Below are 8,430 nucleotides of genomic sequence, written 5' to 3' on the forward strand. Positions count from 1 at the left end.
GAAAGCCAATATTTGAAACAATCAACTGTAAAGATGCTTAAAACCTTCCATCATTCAAAGTATATTTTGTAAGATAAAGGGTTTTTAATTTCTAAGCTAGTGTCGTCCACATCAAAAAGCATTCAAGAAAAGCATAACTGTGAAGACATAGTACTTTGTCCAGTTTCTCAGTGGAGCACGGTTGGCATGTCTATTCAACTTTTGAAGCTCACTAATCCTGCAAATGTTTGAACTCCCACTTCATAAACACAAGTCACTGGAAATCCTTTATGACAGTTGCACCCAATATAAACGAAAATCACAGGTACATAGAAATATATATATATATATATATATTATTAGATATCAATGTGGATTTAGGCTTGAAAGACAATAGGATAACTAAAAAATTCTGATACTGATAAAAAAATATCATAAGCAAAATGCTTTGGATTTTTTCTGTTAGTTTTTTTTAAGTCTCAGAGTTAGAATTTAGTGATTCATCATTTGCATATAAGACCCAATTCTTATTACATCAAGTACCTTCCTTAATGCCCATCACCCAAATATCCCTTCCACCCACCACCTCCCCTCTAGCAATCTTCAGTTTGTTTCCTAGAGTTCAGTGTCTCTTCTGGTTTGCTTCCCTCCCAGTTTCCATCTTATTGTAATTTTTCTTCCCTTTCCCTATGTTCATCTGTTTTGTTTCTTCAATTCTACATATGAATGAAATCATACAGTAGTTGTCTTTCTCTGACTGACTTATGTAACTTAGCACAATACCTCTAGTTCCACTCATGTCATTGTAAATTGCAGGAGTTCATTCTTTTCTTTTAATCATTTTTTTATTTATTTTCAGCATAACAGTATTCATTGTTTTTGTACCACACCCAGTGCTCCATGCAATCCGTGCCCTCTCTAATACCCACCACCTGGTTCCCCCAACCTCCCACCCCCCCACCTCTTCAAACCCTTCAGATTGATTTTCAAAGTCCATAGTCTCTCATTGTTCACCTCCCCTTCCAATTTCCCCCAACTCCCTTCTCCTAATTCCCCATGTCCTCCATGCTATTTGTTATGCTCCACAAATAAGTGAAACCATACGACACTTGACTCTCTCTGCTTGACTTATTTCACTCAGCATCATCTCTTCCAGTCCCTTCCATGTTGCTACAAAAGTTGGGTATTCATCCTTCCTGATGGAGGCATAATACTCTAGAGTGTATATGGACCACATCTTCCTTATCCATTCGTCCGTTGAAGGGCATCTTGGTTCTTTCCACAGTTTGGTGACCATGGCCATTGCTGCTATAAACATTGGGGTACAGATGGCCCTTCTTTTCACTACATCTGTATCTTTGGGGTAAATACTCAGTAGCGCAATGGCAGGGTCATAGGGAAGTTCTATTTTTCATTTCTTGAGGAATCTCCACACTGTTCTCCAAATTGGCTGCACCAACTTGCATTCCCACCAACAATGTAAGAGGGTTCCCCTTTCTCCACATCCCCTCCAACACATGTTGTTTCCTGTCTTGCTAATTTTGGCCATTCTAACTGGTGTAAGGTGGTATCTCAATGTGGTTTTAATTTGAATCTCCCTGATGGCTAGTGATGATGAACATTTTTTCATGTGTCTGATAGCCATTTGTATGTCTTCATTGGAGAACTGTCTGTTCATATCTTCTGCCCATTTTTTGATATGATTGTCTGTTTTGTGTGTGTTGAGTTTCAGGAGTTCTTTATAGATCCTGGATATCAATCTTTTGTCTGTACTGTCATTTGCAAATATCTTCTCCCATTCCATGGGTTGCCTCTTTGTTTTCTTGACTGTTTCCTTTGCTGTGCAGAAGCTTTTGATTTTGATGAAGTCCCAAAAGTTTATTTTGGCTTTTGTTTCCTTTGCCTTTGGAGACATATCTTGAAAGAAGTTGCTGTGGCTGATATCGAAGAGGTTACTGCCTATGTTCTCCTCTAGGATTCTGATGGATTCCTGTCTCACGTTGAGGTCTTTTATCCATTTTGAGTTTATCTTTGTGTACGGCGTAAGAGAATGGTCGAGTTTCATTCTTCTACATATAGCTGCCCAGTTTTCCCAGCACCATTTATTGAAGAGACTGTCTTTTTTCCACTGGATATTTTTTCCTGTTTTGTCGAAGATTAACTGACCATAGAGTTGAGCGTCCATGAAGCAGCTCCTTTTACATTAAAGTCTCACCTACTGATTATTTTGTTTGTCTCTCCTGCAGGGCATTGAAGAAACCTGCAGCCCTCTGGAGGGATGCTTACTATGAAACATGAAGAAGAGCATCAACCTTAATACACATGTAGGGGCATCTCTGAAGAAGGTTAATGAATGTACAAGAGATCTTCCCTGTTTACCGCTGGTGCCTCTGGCATAACTGAGGGTGCCAGGAGAGTGAATTCCAAGGATACATGATAACCCCTTCCCTGAAGGTTTTCTCTGCAAATGCAAAGCAATGGAAACACAAGGTGGTTAAGGTGACAAAAGTGAAATGGGAGTCAAATTCTTTTGTTTCTTCAATAGAATCTTGAACTTAGTCCTACCAATTGGATCATTTCCATCATTGGGGCATAAGCAAAAGAACCAGAGAAAATTTTACTGATGAGGTGGGTATAGGAAGAAATGGGCCAAAGGAGAGACCTCTGATGGGCACTTCAGGAAACACTTCAGTTGTTCTAGAAGAGAATGGTGTATTTAGGAAATTTCTGCCAGAATACAAATCTTTGCTTATTCCTTACTTAAATGTGTGAGCCTCTTTTTCTTTTTTTTAAGATTTTATTTATTTATTTGACAGACAGAGATCACAAGTAGGCAGATAGGCAGGCAGAGAGAGAAGGGGAAGCTGGCTTCCCACTGAGTGGAGAGCCTGATGTGGGGCTCAATCCCAGGACCCTGAGATCATGACCTGAGCTGAAGGCAGAGGCTTTAACCCACTGAGCCACTCAGGTGACCCAGAGACTCTTTTTCTTTAAAAAATAAGTCTAATTAATGTTAAAGCCTCCTTAAATGTTTTAATCTTCACTTTGGTTTTTCATTATTGTACCTACATAGGTGTAATTGTTATGTATATAAATTTTGCTTCTAAATTATAAAATCTCTTAAAGGAGTTCCCTACATCAAGTCCCAATAGCCATTGATTAAGGAGGTTAAGATTTCATGTTTTAAAATTATTGGTCTTCTGCTAAAGTATAAACTGTCCCTGATCATTTGATTGATTTATCTAATCCCTACCCACCAGAGAAGAATTACTACACCTTGTTATTAGGTAACCCTGATGAAGAAAAGAGATTTGTTTTGTGTACTGTAGACATCAGGCTGTGTCAAAGCATTTTTCAAGCTGAGCATTGAATTAAGCACATATTAGGACAAGAAAGCTTCAATGCTAGAAGGATTAGGGTAGGGACCACTCTCAGCACCATACTGATGTCGAGCATCTGGGCTTTTGCTCATTCATTTGTGGGGTCGTGTTAGAGATGACCCTAGCTGTGGGGAGAGAAAACAAAAAGCACAAATTTCCACCTGAAGCTCCAAGCAAGTCAGCATTATGGGTTATCTGTTGTCTGAAATGCTACCAGTAAGCATTTCATTCCCCTTCTTCAAACCCTATAAAATACTCTTTTTCTTTGTTTCTTAATTAAGTCCCTGGGTTCCAGAGCAAAGATCCTAAGGCAGAAGGAAGTGTGATGACTTGAAAGAAGCCCCTGGTGCTAAAGCATTAGAAGCAGAAGCCAGAGTGGTACAAGAAGGACAATGAAGAACAATATATGAGGTTACTCAAAGGTCCAGAGGAATTATTCATGTATGTCAAAGCTCAGAAAGCAAGAACTACTCAGGAGGAAGAAACATAGAGATGCTAATGACAACAAACAGGGAAGTTGTACAGAGGATAGAAAGGAAGATAGGCTTTGCTGAATTCATGATTCTTTATGATATAAGCCCTGAATTGATGTGGCAAGAATCCACATTGCACATGCTAGTGGATCTACACATGATTTCTCCTGCCTACACATCCTACACATGATTTCTCAGGGTTGTAAGTGGTTCTGGGGTACAGTGGTTGGTTTTCTCTGCTGTATCTGGCCCAACCCCCAGAGATGCTCCAGTACTGTTTCTTCTCTTTGTCTCTTGAAATAGCAACCAGACGACTTTCTGAACAGACTCACTACCTCAAAGACATCCCTCCATCAATGTTGAAACTAGTTCACTTGGCAGTTGCCCAGATGAAGTTGGTTACTATGGGACTGAACAAATCTAGGAGATTGAGACACATTATCTAGGGGAAACACGTGAAATCAGTTCAAGAAATTTGCTAAAGAATACAAATTTATGATGGAGTTAATTTTAACCTGCTTTGTGGATCTTATCTCATTGTAACAGTCATTTTCTTGAACAAACTATCTCAACTGATTTCTCTCCCTCACCCTGTGCTGACTAGTATTTTTACTTGGGGAGGCATTTTATTACTTCTTTTATTTTATTACTTCTACAATAAGCCTCCTAGAGAAGGAGAACCAAGCCCTATAATGTTCACATCTTCCCAGACCACTGAGCACTGAGTTAGAATCTAGATGGTCAGTACTCAGGGCATTTTATTGTTGTTCTCCAGAGTGTAGGGCTCTACTCTATGGCCACATAAATGAAGGTGGACCAGACTTCTGTCTCTTTAAACTAAATGACTCCTGAAAGTGTTCCTGGGAGGAGTAATCAGTTGAACAGCCAACTCTCAGTTTAGGCTGAGGTCATGATCTCAGGGTACTGAGATTGAGTCCTGCATCAAGCTTCACACTCTCACCCTCTGCCCCTAACCCCTCTTGCTCTCTCTCTATCTCTCAAAAAAATAAATAAATATAATAGGATGAGGGAAAATGACAGAAGATTAGGGGACCCACATTTCATCTGGTCCCTTGAATTCAGCTAGATATCTATCAAATCATTCTGAACACCTGTGAATTCAATCTGTGATCTAAGGAAAACATGCTGCAATTCTATAAATAGAAAAATGACCACTTTTTGCAAGGTAGGAGATACAGAGACATGAATCTGAAGGGATATATTAGAAGGTAAACCTCAAGGGAGAAGGAACCTCCATAAGCGAGCCCTGGAAAGTGATACAGCAGCAAAGTACAAAAATCAGAACTTTAAAATCTGTTCTACTGAGGGTGTCCTTATCTAAAAGGTGCTCAGATGGCAAAGTGGGGCAGAATACCAGGTGGGATAGTGTGGTGGGGATCTCAGGATTCCCAGGGTCACAGAAAGAACAGGGGCACCTGAGTGCAGCAGAGCTCCCAAGCATTGGAGCAAGGAAGCCAGCTACAGTTAGCAAGCCCTGGAATGGCCTCTCACTCAGGTGTTGCCATAAACCATGAATGGCTCTCTAAGCAGGGACCCAGCAAGAAACAACCATTATGAGATGTGGTAACTGCTCCCCAAGCAGGGGCACAGGAAGTGGCTGGGCTGTGGTGAGACCCCACTGCCATTCCCTGGGAGGACTGGTGTGGGTGTGCACCAAAGGAGTCTACAGAGTTTGGCACACACAAAAGAGATTGACTGCTTTTCCCTGAGGGAGCACCGAAGAATAAGAGCAGAGATCATTCAGCTCCAGGATTGGAGAGCAGGGCCCTGTTACTTTTACTTTTTCTTTTTTGAAAGATTTTATTTATTTATTTTTAAAGATTTTATTCATTTAAGAGAGAACAAGAGTGAAAGAAATCACAGAGGGAGAGGGAGAAGCAGGATCCCCATTGAGCAGGGAGCCTAACATGGGGTTCAATCCCAGGACCCCAAGATCACAATCTGAGCCAAAGGCAGACACTCAACCAACTAAGCCCCCAGGTGCTCCCATTTTTACTTTTATCTTCATCCTGTAAACCAGTGGGAAAATGTTTCAGGGAACAAAAGCCACATAGAGCTACCCCAAGCACCTTACACTGAGCCCTGCCCCCTGGCAAAGGGTGGTGAAACTCCACCAAGGCAAAGACACCTGAGAATCAGTGCAACAGGCTCCTCCCCCAGAAGACCCCAGGATCTCAGGCAAATACCAACTCTAGGGAACACACAGAACTGAAAAACTCCTGTGCTAGGGAAAATAATATATAGAATTTGAGGCTTTTTTCTCATGAGATTTAACTCTTTCAGTTTTAAATTTTCTGCTTCTGTTTTGTTTTCTTCTTTTTCCATTTCAAGTAATTTCTTATTTTACCAACTCTTTGTTTTTAGGTCTTTTTTTTAATTTTCATTTTTACATTTACATTTTATAGATATATTCTTCATTTTTGGCTTTCTATCATGGTACTCAATTTTATTTTTGTATATATATATATATATCTTTTTTCTTTCTTTATAATTTTGGAACTTAATGTCTTCTAACAAACATACCAAAATACACCCAGGACCAAGTGGATCACCCTGTTTTGTCCACTTGGGAGATTATATTTTCTCTTTTTTCCCTTTTTTTTTTCTTTTCTTTTTTGTTTTCTGACCTCTTCAGATTTCTCTAGTGTGTATTTTGTTAGGGTTGTGGTTGATACTTTCCTTTTTTAAGATATTATTTATTTATTTATTTATTTGACAGACAGAGATCAGAAGTAGGCAGAGAGGCAGGCAGAGAGAGGAAGGAAAGCCTTCTCTGAGCAGAGAGCCTGATGCAGGGCTTGATCCCAGGACCCTGGGATCATGACCTGAGCCAAAGGCAGAGGCTTTAACCCACTGAGCCACCCAGGCACCCCGGGGTTGATACTTTTTATTTTGTTCTCGCATCATCTATTCTTCTTTGAACAAAATGACTAGAAGGAGAAAGTCACAACAAAAGAAAGAACCAGAAGTAATACTTTCCTGCCATAGACCTAATCAATATAGACATAAGTAAAATATAAGATCTAGAATAGGTCTTATTATATATAATATATAAATGCAGAATAATGATTATAATGTTACCAGCTGAGCTTGGGGGATAAAAAAGGATAAAAGACACTAGAGAATCTCAGTGCAGAAATAAAATCTAATCAGGCTAAAATTAAAAATGCTTTAACTGAGATGAAGTCCAAAATGGATGCTTTAACAACAAGGATAAATGAGGCAGAAGAGAGTCCACAATTTAGAACACACAAGGATGGAAAGAAAGGAAGCCAAGGAAAAAGAGAGAAAGACAATTAATACCACAGGGGAGGCTTTGAGAAATCAGCAATACCATAAAGCAGAATATATTTAAATTATTGCGGTCGCCTAGGAAAGAAAAAAAAAGAGTGGGAGAGAAGGTATATTTGAGCAAATCATAACTGAGAACTGGGGAAGGAAACAGCCATTCAAGTCCAAGAGACACAAATAACCTCCCTCAAAAATCAATAAAAATAGATCAACACCCCAGCGTATAATAGTGAAGCTTGCAAATTTCACAGATAAAGAGAAAATCCTGAAAGCAGCTCAAGACAAGAGGTTCTTAATGTACAAGGGCAGATACATTAGACTGGCAACCAGACCTATCCACAGAGACCTGGTAGGCCAGAAAGTGCTGGCATGACATATTCAGAGTGTTAAATGAGAAAAATTGCAACCAACAAAACTTTATCAATCAAGGCCATCATTCAGAATGGAAGGAAAGATAAAGCACTTCCAAGAGAAACAGAAACTAAAAGAATTTGTGATCACTAAACCAGCCCTGCAAGAAATATTAACATGGATGCTGTAAGCAAAGAGACACACAAGGGATATTACAATGGCACCAATCATATCTTTCAATAGTTACTCTGAATGTAAACGGGCTAAATGTTAAAGTCAGAAGACACAGGGTAATATATTGAACAAAAAAGCAAGACCAGGAGAGGAGTCAAGATGGTGGAGAAGTAGCAGGCTGACTACTTCAGGTAGCGGGAGATCAGCTAGATAGCTTATCTAAAGATTGCAAACACCTACAAATCCAATGGGAGATTGAAGAGAAGAAGAACAGCAATTCTAGAAACAGAAAATCAACCACTTTCTGAAAGGTAGGACTGGCAGAGAAGTGAATCCAAAGCAATGGGAAGATAGACCTCAGGGGGAGGGGCCGGCTCCGGGCAAGCTGTGGAGCAATGGAGCACAAAATCAGGACTTTTAAAAGTCTGTTCCACTGAGGAACTGCGATCCAGAGGCTTAACCGGGGTGAAGCCCACGTGGGGTCAGCGTGGCCTCAGGTCCCGCAGGGTCGCAGAACTTACAGGTATTAGAACAGGGAAGCCAGCTACAGAGACAGAGCCGAGGAGTGAGCTCTCAGCTCGGGGTTACCTTGAACCGGTCTCAGGCTCGGTCAACTCGGAGCGCGGCCAGAGGCCAGGGTGACGGGAGTAATTGGGCGCTGTTCTGTGAGGGCGCACTGAGGAGTGGGGCCCTGGGCTCTCAGCTCCTCTGGGCCAGAGACTGGGAAGCCGTCATCTTCATTCCCATCCTCCGGAAATCTA

The sequence above is a fragment of the Lutra lutra genome, chromosome 10 (genome assembly GCF_902655055.1).
Source record: "Lutra lutra chromosome 10, mLutLut1.2, whole genome shotgun sequence".
Classification (NCBI taxonomy): domain Eukaryota; kingdom Metazoa; phylum Chordata; class Mammalia; order Carnivora; family Mustelidae; genus Lutra; species Lutra lutra.